This window comes from Fukomys damarensis, unplaced genomic scaffold (genome assembly GCF_012274545.1).
Source record: "Fukomys damarensis isolate Sample0158 unplaced genomic scaffold, DMR_v1.0_HiC HiC_scaffold_35, whole genome shotgun sequence".
NCBI lineage: Eukaryota > Metazoa > Chordata > Mammalia > Rodentia > Bathyergidae > Fukomys > Fukomys damarensis.
This window is the reverse complement of record NW_022900947.1, coordinates 934,516-935,079: the sequence shown is the minus strand read 5'-3', so window position 1 is coordinate 935,079 and position 564 is coordinate 934,516.

The window sequence follows — 564 nt, the reverse complement described above, 5'->3', positions numbered from 1 at the left end:
CCAGCACCCAGCACGGAAGCTGGCCGTGGCAAGGCCCCCGCCGACTGAGCCGCTCCGTCTGCCTGCTCCCCCGGGAGTGGCTCCCCGGGCCCCTCTCCACGCTTGGCTGTGTCCCCATGTTCTGTGGCCCCGAGCCCCTCTGGCCTTGCTCTGGCCATGTGTCACGCTGGACAGGAAGCGGGTCCCACAGCTGGAACCCTGACTGTGCCAGCACGGAAGCTGGCCGTGGCAAGGCCCCCGCCGACTGAGCCGCTCCGTCTGCCTGCTCCCCCGGGAGTGGCTCCCCGGGCCCCTCTCCACGCTTGGCTGTGTCCCCATGTTCTGTGGCCCCGAGCCCCTCTGGCCTTGCTCTGGCCATGTGTCACGCTGGACAGGAAGCGGGTCCCACAGCTGGAACCCTGACTGTGCACCTCTTCCACGCCTCTGCTGGTGGATGTAGGTTTTTTTTTTCTTTAAGTGTCTTTAAGTTAATTTTGGTAATTTATATTGTCTTAGAAAATTGTCAGTGTCAAGAATATCGAATGTATTGACTTGTCACTTTTAATCTCCGCTGCTCTGGCTTCC